Genomic DNA, 17,316 nt, shown 5'->3' on the forward strand with positions numbered 1-17,316 from the left:
ATGTAGTAGAAAAAGAGAAAAAAATTAGGAAAAGGAAAGAAATATATAAAATGAATCAAGTTAAGATACTTTATTATGTATTTATTTATTTATTTTATTTATTTTATTTTACATTTGTTGACTGGGATAGTCTGACTGGATGCATGTCCATTTTCAGCAGAGGCCCAGGGAGAAAAGCTCCAAGGGTAAGCAGATACAGCATTACATAATACCAGCATTACATATTACAAACAGACTATTTACAGAGATTACACAAGTAAGCAAGTTAAACAAGTTCCACAGGTTACAGTTAATCCTGAGCACAAGTCAGGATTAAATTAAATTACACAAACAGATTTTTAGACATTCTAGAGAGAGTTAGCCAGGCTTGATACATTGACATAGCCAGTTAAGTGACAAATGTTGGTTGAGTCTAGTTTTAAAATGACCTAAGGTGGAAAGTAAGGTAATATCAGCTGGAAGAGAGTTCCAGGATCTACTTACAGAGTTTGCAAAGAGAGAATCACCGGCTGTGTTATTAATTTTGCTAGTCTGAATTAGTAGTTTCTTAGATGATCGAAGCGGTCTAGGATTATTCTAGGGGGTGATAATATTTTTAAGTGCAGGAGTATTGTCCGGATTATAGAGGATTTTACAGGCCATAATCAGTTGGTTATACTGGATTAGGCTGGGTAGTTCAAGCCACCCAAGCTGATTTAGAGTGATGCAATGATGTGTCCTAAAAGGCAACCCAGTGGCAAACCTAGCAATGTGGTTGTAGCAAATTGAGAGTTTGTTAAGGGCAGTCTTGTTTAAATTCGAGAGTAGAGGGAATGCATACAGAAGGGTTGAAAGAAGGTGAGAGCGAGCTATGGCAATTTTAGCTGGAGGGGTTAGGAAGGCTTTTATTCTGTAAAGTGACCCTAGTTTTTTTATTGATGGTTTTGATAGTTTGGTTAACATGTAGGTCAAATTTTAGATTATTGTCTATGATGGCACCCAATAGTTTTGTAGATGGGTCAGGGGAGATTACTGTGCCATCATTGGATTCTATGGTAAAGGTGAAAGTGGTAGACCTACGTGTTGGTGAAAATAACAGCATTTTAGTTTTTTTGAGATTTAGGATCAGACTATATAAACAGGATCAGATTATATAAACAAATATATTTGTTACAAGGAAAGAAAGAAGAGGAAGCACCTTATTTGTGTAAGATATTAACAGAAGGAAAGATAAGAGAATTAAAAGATAAGAAAGGTAAAGTAATTAAAAAAAGAAGGAATATATGATATAAAGAAAACATATTAAATTTATTTGTTAAAAAAGAAGTGAATATAAGAAAAATGTATGATGGAAAGAACTTTAACAAAGAAGATAACGAATGTTTAGAAAACAAAGAATAAATATAAATGATCTGAATGAAATTATGAAAGATATCAATATGGTTTCTGCAGCAGGAATAGATGGAATTGAATATAACATATAAAAGATGGAGGATTGGCAAAAAGCAACATTTATTGCGGTGATGAATGAATGGTCAGAAACAGGGACTAAATATAAAGAAGTCTGTATTGGAGTAATAAAATTTATATTAAAAAAGAAAACAGAAATTAAATAAAAATTTTGAAGCTGATGTTTGTTCTTCTTTTGGCTTTTTCCAGTTAGAGGTAGCCACAGCGGAACTCTGGTCAACTAATATCTGGCAGCAGATTTTTATGGTGCCGAGGTGTCAGCTCGATGCCCAACCTTCAACAAAGGCATGCCCATTCATGCATGTCTTTTGAACACCACTCGATCACAGGGAGGACATGCAGACTCTACACAGAAGGCGCTCCAGCCGAGAATAAAATGGAAGAACCTCTTGCTGTGAGGCAACAGCTGATAACATTGAATAACACAGATTACAAAATATTTATGAAAATAATGGCAAAAAAAAAATACAACATAAATGGAGAAAGTATATGACCAGAATAAATTTGGAAGAAAAGGAACGGGAAGTCAGCAATTATTATGGATAGTTCAAAAGGTAATTGATGACATTATTAATAATAATGTAAAGACAAAAATAATGATAGGGGACATAAGTAAAGCCTATGATAACATACAACATGAATCATTATTGAGGATTTTATAAAGATACAATATAAGTGGAACCATTTTAAGTGTAATTAAATCAGTGTATGAGAGCAATTATGTTAAACTAAATGTGAACAGATGGATAGGGAAGGAAATAATAATGCAAAGTGGAATAAGTCAGGGGTGTCCAGCCAGTAGTTTAATTTTTTCATTGGTTACGAACATAATAGTGAATGAAATTAACAAAATGTTAAAAAATGGAGATTATAATATGGTAAAAGAAGTACAAATGCCAATTATGTACACTGACGGAGATGATATTGTAAGAATAACCAAGAACACATTATGGATGGAAAGAGTAACTCTAAAGTTAGGTGTAATGTTGGGAAACATTGGATTAAATATAAACAAAGAAAAAGCAAATTATTTGGTTTTAATAGAAAAATAGGAGGTGTTGAATTTAATAACTATATAGAAGTGTTGGGAATAAAATTCGGAAAAATGAATACAAACAGGAGCAATGGAATAAAGTAATGAAAGAATAAAGGACATGTTCATGTTTTGGAAAACATATAGGTTTTCGTATAGAAAAAGGCATATTTAATCAATAATATGATATTAGGTAAAATAACTTATGTAGCAAACATTTATATGATACTTGTAAAATATGAAAAATAATGATGTTAATATTTTCATTTATTTTAAGTTTGAGGTTGAACCCGATTAAAAGAGGAACATTGTATACAAAAGAAGACCAAGAGGGTCTAGGTTTAATTAATCCTATCATGCATGTGGCATCCTTAAGTTTATACAAAACATTAAAAAGCATTATGAAGGAAAAAAAGTCTGATAGAAATGATAATGTCACACAAAAACAAACTGGTGAAAAACAAAAAACCAAGAATCCAATACAAGCCCAAAAGGATAAAATATATGAATGTTTAATATGAAGCACTTTTCATCAACAAAAGTACAGTAACTTCATCAGATACCATCCAAATTACAAAATTATTTTTTAAAACCTTATTCCATAGTCACATGGTAATTGTAACCAATCAACCAATAAAAAATAAATGCATCACCACTAGAGTTAAAGTGACAACACAAAAAAGTGTTGTTTTTTAAAAAGTAAATAAACTCTATGTATCAACTTAACAAGCAATATTATGTCATTACAATAGCAACAAACATTTGGATACATAAACATTTATTGAATTAATTTAAACTAAAACCAAATAGTTTATTAAAAAAGTAAATAGTACCTAGTGAAGGCTTAGATATATATTATTATTGTAATAATTTCATCTATTCAAACTTTTCAACTTGAGAAGACAAGAAATAGTACATGCTTCATTCAAGCCTGGGTTGCAGAAGGCATTCAGCTTTAGTTGCCAAATCAATTTGCATTCCTCTAAAAGCAGTCCCTTATGTCGACCTCTAATATCAGTTTGTATCTGGTCAATAGCTTTAAACTTAAATCTATGCCCCCCAGTAGAATGGGAATGTTTGGCCAATGCTTTATCAAGTTTGTTTCTATCCAAAGCATATATGTGTTCATAAACTCTATCATGGAGCCTACATTCCATTTTACCACCGTAAAACGGCATACATGATTGACATTTGGCCATGTACACAACAATATATATGTCTAAGCCTTCACTAGGTACTATGACTGCTGGGCATATGATATTTTGAAATTGTATAACTACCAAGTTGAGATTGACTTAATTGTTCTGATAAAGTTCAGTGTACACTTGAATGAAAGCACTTAACGTAGTGCTTGTGGTGAATAAACATATTTACTGTGGAATTGTGCTGTGACTTCGTTAATTGCTTCTTGGTATATTTCGAATGTCCTCCCCCACTATCTGTCTGTCTCTATTTATGGGTCTACTTTGACCCAGCGAATTTATGTTTTTCTGAAAATCAACTTCATGACTCCATTTTCGTGAAAGTGCATTTCTCCAAAAATACACTTTCGTGAAAAAACAGAGCACCGAACAGCCAGGGAACTTGTTGTTGTAGATTGTGGCACAGTGAGAATAAGGGAATATTCCCTTTTCCCCACTTTATTGTGATCTCACAGTTAGAATATATAAGTAGCAGGGGTGTGGGGAACACACGCAGGGGGGGCTTGCCCCCTGCATACATGTGTTTAGTGGTTTAGTGTAGTTATTGTTTTTTTTTTGCTGTTTGGTGATCTGTTTTTTGGCAAAAGTGCATTTTCAGAGAAATGCACTTTTGCAAAAATGGAGTTGTGAAGTTGATTTTCAGAGAGAAGTAAATTTGGTGGGTCAAAGTAGACCCATATATATATATATATATATATATATATATATATATATATATACACATATATATATATATATATATATATATATATATATATATATATATATATATATATATATATATATATATATATATATATATATATATATATATATATTTATATATATATATATATATATATATATGGGTCTAGGACAGTCTACCGAAAGACTGTTTCACCGAAAGTGAAACGGGCTGTCACAGTTTCGCGAAAGTACTGTTTAACAAAAAAAGTGCTTTTGTGAAACTTTTGTAAAGTACAGGGAATCAGGGAAGTGGTAGTGGGTGAGATCGGACTACAGTGGGGATAAGGGAATATTCCCTTTTCTCCACTGTAGTGCGATCTCGGAGTGAGAATATAAAATTAGGGGTGTGTGGAGGCAGAGCCCCCCACATGAGGGGTGCAGGGGGCAAAGCCCCCCTGCATAAACATGGTGTGTGTGTGTTATTTTTGTTTTTGTGTATGTGTGTGTGTGTGTTTTACCTTCCGTTTACCGAAACTGCTTTTTCAGTGAAAGCAGTTTCGGAAAATGGTGTTTGGTAGGGTTGTATTCGGACAGTTGGTCTTTCAATCAACTGTCCTAGATCCATATATATATATATATATATATATATATATATATATATATATATATATATATATGTACATCTGTGTGTATGGCATACCTTGAGCATCAGCAATAGACACCCTTTGGTTGTCATTCACCTCTGCACCCATGTCCAGCACAACACTGGGAAACCCCAATGAGCTAATGGACTGGCTAGAAAAAAAAATATTTATGCAGGCATCCATTAGAAACACATGCATACGTGTAAGACATTACTGTAAACCCTCCCCATAGTAATAACAGAGATGAATAAGGAAAAAAAGTGTTACTCTGGGTTATGTAACAGCATTATCAATAAATGAAGAGTATGAAATGATAACTGTAAAAACATTTGCTTTCTATATTTAGAGGTCAGTTAACAATGTTAAGGACATGTGGACAGAACAACACTTGTGTATGTATTACAAGTCAGTGATCTTTATGTAATAGCAACTCACATGAAGGAATTTGCAAAATATACTGAGCACTCAGTTATGCAGTGCAAATCAACCATTTCCCAACCAAACATAAAGGTCAAGGACATAACCACCTTATAATGGAATAACATGTGTCTGTATCAGGCATATACAACAGGCTTCACATACTATTATTTGCTAAAATGTAACTTCACATTGCTGCTGCTAAAAAGTTCTTAAATGTTTTGACATCCTTGAGAAATATTGCTCTAAAGGGATGAAACATTAGATGAGGGTTATTCTAATACCAACTGCTAAGCCTTCTATACTACTATTAATGTGCAAAGTGCCAACATAACTCACTTTTCTATGAATTAATAATATCATAACTTTGTAACTGTTACTTGTAAAGAACCATTACATACCTTGACAGGATTTTTAGTAAAGTTCACCAAAAGTAATACAATTCTAGCAGCCAAACAACAGTATCCGAAGCTGGTGAATCCTCACTACAAGTTTCTTATCCTCAGGTTGGGCTTATAAAGTTCAGATTAACCCCTCTGCATACAGTGAATATTTAAACCAGATGTCAGCTCATTATCAAACATGAATCAATCAATCTGCTAAAACTGCTGGGCAGGTAAACATGGTGTGAGGACCTACATGATGCCAGGCAGATGTCTTAACAATAGAAAAGTGAGTATTAAACTCCCTTGCTTCATACTGTTTTCATATGCCCTTCAAATGTGTGTGTGTTTTTGCACCTGACATTTGACTTCCTTTCTGGTACGATCAACTAATGGTCATATCTGTAAACTGTTGATGCAGAGTGGCAGGTGTTTGAATCCAGAATCAGGTTTAAAATTATGAACATTATCATTTCTCATTACATTTTTCCCTGTGAAAGTATGGATACATATGTTATTCCACCAGTAGTACATTGCTTGGTCCTTTATAAGGGTCATACTAACCCCAAACTGTTCATACCTTGTCATAAATAAGTGTAACACATTTGGTAAAATTAAAGATTTATAGGGTCACAATCTTAAATCTATGGAGAGACACCAGATTAAGGACAGTGTAAGTATGCACATTTATTATCAGTCATGCCAACTATGTAAATCCTGGCACAGAAAACTTAATGTAACATACATCTTTTTTGAGATAGATCAGAACCAGAAAATGTATATGCCAGTACTTCTTATTTGCATGAAGGTTTGCACAGAGTACCAAAGACCACTGTTAATTCCTGCATTAAGTTGAAAACCTCAGTGAAGATTTATGCATGTACTAAAACTTTGCCACCAGTTGCACAAATAAGTTTGGTAAGGTGTAAGGTACACTTCAGGAAGAGGCATTGACAAAATATATGTAATGTCAGGGACTTGCATTACTTGTGTATGTTGTAATGAACTGTTGTACTCAAGATAAGATGATTTCAGTGTCATGCTGTCTAAACACTACATATTGTAAATTATGTTTGCATTCTACACATTTCACTTGCAAATGATATACAATGATTTGGAGCCTCTGCACACATCCTTGCTGAGTGGTATTAAGTATTGTATTTTCATATGTTTGACCTGTATGTTTATTATTTGCATTACACATTGTCCAAGTCAGAGGGAATATTGTCCATGACTCAACAAATGATGAAGATTTGTGAGCAATTATACTGAAATGAACAGGCAGGAATGCTTGGTTGTCAATCAGATGTTTCACAACTGTGATTATCATCCATTATTGACATGGTCAATATGAAACAGCTACATCTCACTCATGCTACCGCAATGTCCATAAATGAAAGGGTGTATAACTTATCTGAAAAAATGTAATTACTTGTAATCAACACTGTGGTAATTTTTCTGCTTGCCAAGACAAATTCCTTTTCACCCAAACCTGTGATGCACACTATCTTCTCTGAAACACATTGATGTGGTCATCCTTACAAATGTACAGTATCTCACACTTCAAGTCAGTCTTCTCATGTGGTGCTTACAGTTGATACTGTGTACTCTATCTACATCATTTAACTAGACAGGTAAATGGTTTGTGAAACTGGTATGAGTGTGTGTATGTGTGTGTGTGTCTTGATGAGCTTCACCCCCCACATCTGGTGTGTACACTTCCACTCAGGAGAAGCGTTTAAGCTGGGAGAGGACTCCTTCATCAATTTCTGCAATTTTATCCAAGTCGTCTTCTTTGCAACACACTGATGAGGTCAGCCTTTTAAATGTGCATTATCTCACTCTTGTAATCAGACTTCTACGTGGTGCTTGCAGCTGTTACTGTGTACTCTAGACTGTGTAACTAGATAGGTAGGTGGTATAAATTCAACAGTATGGAACTGGTATGAGTGTGTATGTCTCCCCTGTCAGGTAGATATGGCTTTAATGACAGATCGGATGTGTAGCCTTCCACTTAGGACATACATTTTCACTTTAAGAGGATACCTTCATCAATGTGTTCCCCTTTCTACCATACACTGCTGAGGTCATCCTTTCAAATGTGCTCTCTTTCACATTTATATTAAGACTTCTACTGTGATGTTTGCAGTTGATATTGTGTACTCTAGATTAGGTAACTAGATAGGTAGGTGGTTTGAATCCAGTAGTGACTGTTCTGATTGTGTGTGTCTCTATGGTGCTAGGCAGGAATGGCTTCACCCACAGATGTAATGTGCAGCTTTTGCAATGGGAGTGGGCTCTCCCACTACATTCAGTCCCTTTTAGCACAAACAATGATGATGTCATCCTTTCAAATGTGCACTCTCTCACAGTTATAATTCAACTTCTCATGTGGTTCTTGCAGTTTATGTAATACCTTCTAGCCTGTAATCTCAGTTAAGAAGTCATTTTGAATCCAGACATTAATCCATAGATGCAATTGTGTCAGTATGTGTGTGTGAATGCACATGTAGGTAGGAATGGCATCACCCACAGATCTGCTGTTTAGATATATAGCTGGAGTGGGCTCTTTCCCTATGTTCCTTCTATTTTAGCATAGACAATTGCTTTGTTAAACACTGATGAAGCTATTTGTTGAAATGAGATTTATCTCACCCTTCTAGTAAGCCTTCTCCTGTGGCATCAGGAAATTATACAATGTTCTGTAGCATGTGGACTTAGGGAATGCCAGATTCAAACTCATGTCTTAATAAGTATTCTACGTGTGTGGGCTTTTACAGTCATGGGGATGACTAGATTAAGCAACCCATGTAGTTGGGTACACCTACTGTCATGCAAAATCTTCAGACGAAGAGACAGATTACACCACTCTTTCAATCAGTTTAAAACCACACACATGGCTTGCAGGACTATGATGATGTCATGCCTTCAAATATACTCTGTCTGAGAGTTGTAGTAATACTTCTGTGGTGCATGCAGTCTATACAATATCATGTAGCTTATGTACTCAGATAGTTTGGTGTTTGAAACCCACAGTGACTGAGTAGTATGAGTGTGTGTGACTCTGTTTGTAGGGATGAATGATACCCACTGCAGTTCTAATGTGTACAGCTATAGTGGGAGATGGCTTCTCTATTACTTTTAACCCAAACAACTGAATCATACCACAATGATGATGTCATGCCTTCAAATATTTTCTTTCTCACAGTGGTGGTATGACTTCACCAGTGGAGTGTGAGGTTAAACACAGTTATGTAGATTGTGGGCTTACATGGGCATCTCTTTAACTCCAGCAAAGGAATGCATAATGTGAGTGTAGTGACATGACACAGTGACACATCCAACATTGCATCAATTTATTTCTCTCCCATTTAGTTGTAACAAAGGCCTTTCAACACATTGAGGAATTCATGCCAGTCAAACAGGTGTTCTGTTATACTTGTGGTGAGAGGTCACCTGTGAGGCATGCAGTTAATACTGACTATAGCCATTGGTTCAAATTTGGGAATGTGCATGTGTAAAGCAACATGGATGAACAAGGGTGGCTTACTCAATGTGGCTAAATCCCACTTGTGTGATCAGTAACATTGTTGCATAATTTTGATCTATAATAATAATAATAATAATAATAATAATAATAATAATAATAATTTGTATTGGATAAATGGCCATCAAAACCCTTTCTTAGCTCACACCATGAAGTGTGTTCTTTGTGACATCTGTCCATTACTGTCCCCTGTGGCAGACACAGTTACTATACAGCACTGTAGAGATAGGTAGGGGCTTAAATCTGGTAATGTATGTCTGTCAGACAATGGTAACACACAGGACTGCCTTAGCAGAAGACGGGAGATATGGCACAGTAAGAGGATGACATTTTTTTAGGTCTCAGACTCCATGTAAGGGGAGCCATAACCATTCCCATACAATCCCTTCAAGTGTGTTCTTCATGACACATCAGTTATGCTTCTTTCTGTGGCATCAATGGTTGACACACACCTCTCTATGAGGTCTGACCTCAGGCATGTGTTAGAGTTTGGAAGATTTACTGATGAGTATATCAGATAATGCTCACAGTCATTATCTAGCTCCCCAAAAATATTGATCTGTATTGCAAGGCTTTATTTTGTTCACAATATAGGACTTTAAAGGAAGTAATTGCTTATTAATTATTTCTTGATGTGTGCCAAGCTAAAAAATTGACACAAAGCATGAGTGGACCTGTGTTCTGATACTTTCTTGCAGTTTTGTGTTTGGTAGTTGTTATTTTAATCAAGACTCTATTCCCTTATGAGCATGCCCAATATAGTGATGTAGTAGATGCATAACATTTAGCACAAAGCATGTTCAGTTGATTACTGAATGTGCTGTGTGCTAAATGTCACGCAGCACATAAAGGAACCAGTGTTATGACAGAGCTATTGTCATTTTCTTCTTCTTTATCAAAAAGTAATATAATTAGACTCTGGAAAGCTGCCTTTGCTAATGTCTATGCAATGGAGTTATTGACCTAAATGCAAAGGATGCCAACATATGTCACAGGCCAGTATACAGTTAGTATATATAATATGTAAATTGTTAACAGTTCACTTTCTAATACAAGTTAGTATTTCTCACATTTGTGATTTATGATATTGTCCTGTCATACATGTATTACTAATGTGTTTAACAAGGCTCACTTCAGGGCTACATGTGACATATAACACAATGCTATACTGCATTCACATATTTACTTTGATAGACTTTTCTATTTCAATGTATATGTTGTGGCAGTTGCAGTGGAAAGTGCGCACATTTTATGATTGATTACACTCACACAGATAGATCACACTGAATTAATTATAACATTAGTATCATAACCAGAGGGAAGTTGGCATAATGGTTAAGAAATTTGCCTTACAGACACAAGGTGCAAGGTTTTATTCTCACATGAGTTAATTGGCTAGACTTAAAATGGCCCACAGCGGCAGTGAGTCTAGTGCAAATCTGTGAACCTATGAATGTCCACAATCCTCCTGGACATGAGCAGTCATTACTAAATACAATCCTGAGTATTAACTAGAGTATCTATGGTATTACACTGGGATGAAATGGCTAAGCTTGAAGTGACCTCCGGGTCGATAGCCTAGTAACTTCCTATGAACATGACAGCTGGCTCATTTCCCCTGCAGCTAGTGTCATTATAAAATACTTCTGCTATATAACTTTGTTGTATGGATGGGCTGCCATGTACCTTTGTTGTATGGACTATCCATCCATTTGTGTGATTTTTATCACACATACATACATCCTATGCATAGTGATTTACCAATATTCTTACTCACCCAACCCATTTGTCAAGGGACTGAGTACACATGACTTTTGCCTTGATTTATGTGCATGTTAGTATATATCACATGACCATACCCCTCATTTATGTACATCTGACATCTGCTGTAGTTAGATAACTGTAAGTATGGATAGCAGAACAGTGTTGTGATAGTATGCTGGTTAAAGTGACAGCTCTGTATGTGTCATGTCCTTTTGGATTGCAGTACATGTATACATATTCGGCATATATGTATACATGCTGTATATCTATACATGTACATATCCAGCATGTATGAACAGTCACATTTTCTACCATTCACAACATGCAGGATGTTGCCACAAATGTTCTTTCTCCAGAATTAAAACTATTTTATGTATTTTATTTTATTTTATTTTACATTTGTTTACCCGGAAAGTCCGACTGGACACAGGTCCATTTTCAGCAGAGGCCGGGGGAGAAAGGCTCCGAAAAACAGTACAGTACAAAACAAAAGAGTGACAATGTAGAAACATAAGAAAAAACATAACATCAGTACATATTAATAATACAATCCAGCATACTTAGTAGAGAATAATATTTCTCTAAAATATTTAATAATGAGTCATTTTTATATCGAATTTGCCAAATATGAATATGGTAAAGATTTTTTTTTTTTGCATGACCTTGAGTGATCAGTCAATTGGAACTTTAGGGGATTTATCATTTGATAAACCAGTAGAGGATGAAAGGGGGGAGCAGCCATTTGGTCCTTAGCAGAATACCAGCAACAGTGCAGTGTTATGGCTTAACCTGGGGAGTCACATGAGCAAAGCCAGTTATTTGAGTAGTGAGTTTTGAGAAGTTTTTTAAATTGGGAAGTAGAGTTGGTAGAGGTTAAGTGTTTTGGAAGTGAATTCCAGCTTCTGGCAATAGAGCATGCTAAGAGAGATTTGCCAGCATCATTTTAAGTTTGATGATATTTATGTGGTTGTGATTACTAGATCTTAAGGGTCTGCAGGTGGTATAGGGGTTGATTAGGTGCTGAAGGGCTGGGGTTTTATCAGGATGGTAGTAGAGTGTGTGAGCTATTGAGAGTTGGTTGAGTAGGAGGAGTTGAGGTAGCTCAAGCCAGTTCAATTGCTTGAGGGCTAGACAGTGATGGGAACTACGAGAGGCATCAGTAGCAATCCTGGCAATCTTATTGTAGCATGATTCCATTTTGGTTAATTCAGTATGGCGAAGGTTAGTTAATATAGGGGAGGCATAAAGAAGGATGGCTAAGAGATGGGTTCTTGCAATAGGGGCTTTGGTATGTTTAGTGATGAACTGTCTGTTCCTGTAAAGGAGACCAAGCTTTTTGTTAACTTTTTTGATTGTTTGGGCTATGTGTATGTCAAATTTCAGATTATTGTCGATTTTTACACCTAATAGTTTTGTGTGTGATGTTGGGGTGATTTGTATATTATCTTTAGATTTTATGGTAAAATCATTGTTTAGTGGAGAAGATCTACCTGGGCTAAAGAGGATGAGTTTGTCTTTTTTTGGGGTTAAGAATAAGTTTGATGTTAGTAAACCATGTTTCAGCTAAGGTAAAGTTGTGTTGGGTTATAGGTTTTAACTCATTTAGGGTGGGGGCGGCACATATAATAGTGGCATCATCTGCATACTGCACTACTGAGGCAGAGAGTGAGCATGAGGCTATCTGGTTAGTAAATAGTGAAAATAGCAAGGGAGCGAGGATGGAGCCTTGGGGGATACCTATGACAACTGGAAAAAGGGAGGACAATTTATCTTGCCAAAGAACTGCCTGCTGATGGTCTGTAAGTAATTATTGAACTAGGATATGGCGGAGGAACTTATGTTAAGGGTAGTTAGTGTTTCTAGGAGCATGCTCTGGTTAACCTTATCAAAAGCTTTGGATAAGTCTAAAAATATGGAGGAGATGAATAGTCCATTGTTTCTATGTTGAGTGACAATGTTGGTGAATGAAAGTAATGCTGTGGTTGTACTACGGGAAGGTCTGAAGCCATGTTGGGATTTGGATAATAGGTCATTTTTTAAGAGGTACTGCATTAGTTGGGAATGAACTACTCTCTCTAATATTTTTGATAAAGGTGATAAAATTGCAATAGGGCGGTAGTTGGTAAGCTCATGGGAGTTGTCCCCTTTGTGCAGTGGTATAATATGTGATATTTTCCATGAGTGAGGTATTTTACATTCTGCTATTGACCTATTTATAAGAATGGACACAGGATAGGTTATGGCTTTAGCTGATATTTGTAGGAAGTCTGCTGGAAGATTGTCAGCTGCCAGTGTGGTTAGTTTCAGCTTTTTGAGGAGTTTAGCAATAGTATTAGTTGAGATTGGATATAGAGAAAAACTGGAGGAGTTGTTTTTTTGTACTGAAGTAAGGAGGGATCTCTGTTTTTATGGGGCTACTAGTCGTGTTTTGTGTGTTGGCTAGGGATTGGACTGTTTCAGTAAAGAATTTATTAAATTGGGTAGGGATATTGTCATGGTTGTTTTGTAATATAGGGGAAGGAATGGTTGATTTTCCTAGGTGTAGTAAATTATTTATAGTTCCCAGAATTTTGGGGGGTTATGAACATATTTTTCTTGCATGGTTTTATGGTAGTTAATTTCATCAAATTGTATACGTTTTTTGGCTCTGTTGCGGAGCTCTAGATAATTCTGTTTCAGGGTAGTGGTTTTTAGTTTGTGAGATTGTAACCATGCTTTGTCTCTTTCTTTCATTAAAGTTCTAGAACCTTTTGTTAGCCATGGGGTGTAGTTAGTTTTGGTTCTGATGGTTCTGGGGGGTGCATGACAGTTTAAGATTTGTAGGAAGGTTGAGTTAAAGTACTGCACAGCTTCATTTAGAGATAGTGGTTTTAGAGGAGTCCAGTTACAGCATTTTAGTGAGTTGATTAGGTTATTGGCTCTAAAGTTTTTTTTGTTATGTACTACTCTGAGGATGGGTTGTTTATTCTGGTAGGGTTGGTTCCTAATTAAGAAGGTAGCTTGATGGTCACTTAGACTGTCAGGAAGACAGCCTGATTCTTGAGCCAGAGTGGGGTCTGATATAAGAATCTCGTCTAAGATGGATTGGTCTTTGGAGGTTTTAACAATTCTTGTGGGGGCAGATATAATCTGAGTAAACCCATGTAAGTTAATGTGGGTAGAGGGATTTTGGCTGGCACAGTCAGCCTAGTCAATATTGAAGTCACTTAGAACTATGGTTTCTTGTAGAAGGGAATATGATAACAGTTGAGTAGGTTTTCTCGTATGCTAGAGTTATTGCCTGGTGGGATATATCCACCTGCTATAATTATTTGTTGGGGTTAAGTTTTAATTTGGCTATGATTAGTTCTACATATTTGACTTCTTGGGAATTGCACTCAAATTGTTCAATAGTGAGGTGGTTTGGAATAGTATTGCTACACCCCTCCCTTTTTTCCTGATCTGTCTCTAGGTATAATATTGTGGCCAGGGGCAGTAATTTCATTGTTGTGATGTTCAGGCTTGAGCCAAGTTTCTGTTAATACAACAATATCTGGTTTGTATAGAGCTAGTAGGACATGAAGGTCCTGAGTTTTTTAAGTATACTCTTTACATTAATGTTTAAGAGGAGGAGAGAAGTGGTAGGCCTAACATATCAAGGTTTTTGTTTTGTGAAGTTTGTGTTGTTAGATTTATTGGGTCCTGGATTAGGATGAATGTCCCCACAGCAAGTTAATTTTTGTAGTAGGTGTAGCTAGAGTTTGTTTAGTTTGTCTAAACTTATTGCTAGTTTTTGGGAGGATTGAGGGCTAGCTTTATACGTATGATTCCTATATAGGCAGGGAACGGTTGGGTGGAGGTGAGGTCATAAGGTGATATAAGGCAGTGACCAGATATATTGGAATTGGTAATGGATTCTGTCTGCCATGATGATGGGGGGATGAAATAAAGTTGAGAGTGGTAGGAGGAGAGGATGGACAGCAGAAGGAGAAAGAAAAGAGTTACTGAGTAACATAATGGTTGTAGAAAGTGGGTGCGATGTATATAGGTCATGTTTAATTATGTAAGGAGTTGGGTGAGTGTACAAATGCTATCAGTAGCTGGAGGGGGTTAGGTGTTGAATGGGATGTGGTGAAGTGTGTTGTAGAGGGGGATGATAGATAGATTTTAATTGGATAATTGGGATTGAGATGTGTTTGGGGGTGTGGTGTATAACTATAAATGTAATTGATGTAGGGGTGGGTGGGAATGGGGGTAGGGTAGAGGAGCAAAGTGAGCCCGAGCATTAGTGAGGGCGAATGGAGCAGGGCAACACCACCCCTGAGGAGCAAAGAAAGATAAACATACACAGAAAACTATCAGGGAGAGAGGTTGGATATGTCAGAGAGACAGCTGTATGGATTAGTGCCACTTATTTTATTATATGCACTAGTCTATGGAGGATAGGACTGTCTAGTTCCAGAGCAAAGAGATAAGCCAGGGAGGTAAAGGAGGTAAAATAAAAGAAAAAAAGAGGAAGAAGAGACACAGGGTTGTAAGGTCATAAGAGTGAAAGGTGAATAGGGCTGAAAGGCAGTTAGAGTGTGTGGGAGACTCAATATGTAGGTAGAAGTATGGGGGGCTATGGTAGTGGGAGAGAGGAGTTACAAGGCTATGGGAACTAACAAGATGAGAAGAGCCAGGTTGTAGGGTAGGTTGGCAGGAAATATTAAATTAAAGTTAAGTATTAACTAAATGCTGAATATTAACTAAAAGGCTGAGAGTGCAAGGGGGTGTGCAGAGATGAGTTGTAGCTGACCAGGAGCAGCTTTAAAAGAGGTAAATAGAATGGTAGAAGGACAGGGTAAAATAATATGCATTTACACATACACTGCTTTTCAGATAATACTGTTGCTGGAAAGGATTCCATCGATGAAACAGTGCTCAGAGAGGGTATGGGTAGTCCACCTGGGTTGCCAAGAATTTTACAGTCTTAGTAGTGATGCAGGGGACCTGTAAAATAAAGATAGATATAGAGGATAAGGGTGAGGCAAACAAGCACAGTATTAGCTAGGAAAGAGTAGTGCAAAGAATGAGGAGAGATGTAGGACTGGAGCACAGAGGAGGTTATTTGAGAAAATGTTACAGGGTTAGAAAAAAAATGGGGAAAGGAAGAGACGGTATAAAGGAAAAATCTTTACTGAAAAAGAACAAGGAAGTGATTTACAGGTATTACAACTTTATTGTTGTTTCCTTCATGCACATAAGGCAATGGAAAGGTTACAATTCTTTAACTTGTATGTATGTTGTAACATCAATCATGTGGATGTAAATTATTTATTTGGATTACTTGTACAGTATATATCTCAATGGCAGAGTAGGTCATACATCTGCACCATGGGTTTAGATAGACATACTTAATGTACTCCTGTGAGTACAAATTTTTTCTGAGCATGTCTCAGAAAAGTATAGTGAAAACAGTACATCTTTTTTGTAACTGTCTAAAGTACAATATAAAGTGCATTCCTATACAACACATGCTTTGCTAAGCCAATTTTAACTCTAAAATAACCTTTTTATCTGGTTGCAAGTGCCAAAAACTTACAATAAATAGTCCCTTTCTGAAGTGCACAGGCCAACAGTTTGAGGGTCGAGTGCGATTTTTTTAAATGATAAGTGGGTGGTAGTGGACAACATCATAATGTCCGTTACAACATATAACTTTCTGAATATACACCTGATGTGCAGTACCTGCAGTATATGCAATATCACCTAATGTATCAGCTTTCCTTGCCAACCATTATCTCAAATCTCTACTTTATCATTTTACATGTATCATGTTTACTCCCTTTATTACACTGTAACTGTGTCCCTCTTACCTCCTTTCGTCAACATTTCCATTTTATTAAGTAGATGTGTCCCTAAGTGGACAGGATTACTTCTACAGTTGTCAGTAATGTTTAATCAGTGGTGTTTGTACATTAATCTACTTATATATATCATTATACATTCCTTGTTAAGCTCCTCCTGCCTCTTAATTGAGTAGTTCAAATTGCTCTTGCCTTGTATTGTGCTATCCACACATACTCCCTTACTGGGGGCTGAGTTTATTTACAATGTGCTGGTTATACTGTGGGCATGAGCCTCTCTGCACCTTAATATGACCTCTAGCAGGTGTTCTGGCCACTAACAAATGCTGCTTAATGTGAAGGGTTGCTTAGCAGCTTGTATACTCGATGAGCATTGCTGCTTG

The sequence above is a fragment of the Protopterus annectens genome, chromosome 1.part2, assembly GCF_019279795.1.
Source record: "Protopterus annectens isolate FY-2018-M chromosome 1.part2, PAN1.0, whole genome shotgun sequence".
NCBI classification, from domain to species: domain Eukaryota; kingdom Metazoa; phylum Chordata; order Ceratodontiformes; family Protopteridae; genus Protopterus; species Protopterus annectens.